The sequence below is a fragment of the Elaeis guineensis genome, chromosome 3, assembly GCF_000442705.2.
Source record: "Elaeis guineensis isolate ETL-2024a chromosome 3, EG11, whole genome shotgun sequence".
NCBI classification, from domain to species: domain Eukaryota; kingdom Viridiplantae; phylum Streptophyta; class Magnoliopsida; order Arecales; family Arecaceae; genus Elaeis; species Elaeis guineensis.
In genome coordinates this window covers 6,855,337-6,856,390 of record NC_025995.2, presented here as the reverse complement: position 1 = coordinate 6,856,390, position 1,054 = coordinate 6,855,337, and positions in this window count along the sequence as shown.

Genomic DNA, 1,054 nt, shown 5'->3' with positions numbered 1-1,054 from the left:
TAAACAAAAATCTTAAAAATTTAAAAAATTAAAAATATCATAAAAAAGAAAAAAAAGAGAAAGAAATGCGAAAAAAATTTAAATTATAAATTTAAATTTAAAAAAATAAAAATTTTAAATTTAATTAAATTTATTTATTAAAAAATCATAAAAAAATAATTAAAAAAAGAAAAAAAGAAGAAAAAGAAAAAAAAAAAACGTCAAAGAGAATGACATTTTCTCCTTCCCCCTTCTTCCCTCCTTCTCCCTCTTCTCCCTTCTCCCTTCTCCGACGCCTCTCCAACGGCACGACGACATGGCGGTGAGCTGCCTCCTCTCTCTCTCCCTCTTTTTCGATGGCCGTCGACGTCAGAGGATCGATAAAAAAATATAAAGAATAATTTTGAATTTAAAAAAAATCTAATTTTAATTTAAATAAAAAATATCATTTCAATTTATTTTTTTTATTTAAAATTAATTTTTTTAAAAATATCAAAAAAATAATAAATTTAAAAAATAAAAATTACAATAAAGAAGCCAACGAGTCAACTCATGGGATCGACTCACAGAATGTGCTAGCCAAACATTTTGCGTGCCGTTCAGCCTTTTTAGCCATAAATCGATTCGCGAAGTCGACTCAAAAATATAAATCTATTTTTCTTACAAAATACACTTTCAAAAATATTAAAATTATGTCCAATAGATTACACATCTTTTGTTCTTGCACTTGAAGCTTCCGAATCAGATCTGATAAAATTACAATTTTACCTCTGAAATACAATAAATTTTTTTTCAAATCAAAATCATTAATAATCTCTCCAAATGCTTTGTAATCATCAAAATCAATTCAAAGAGCAACATTCGATATATTATTATTTACGTTATAATTTTTATAATCATTTTAATATAATCTTTTCTCTCCTGAGACACATCCGAGTATGTATATCCATATGCACAAAACATAATATCCGATCACTTGAAATTAAATAATATAAAATAAAATCAATATTTAATATTATTAAATAAAATAAAAATATCAAACATACAAAAAATAATACAATAAAAATATAAAAAA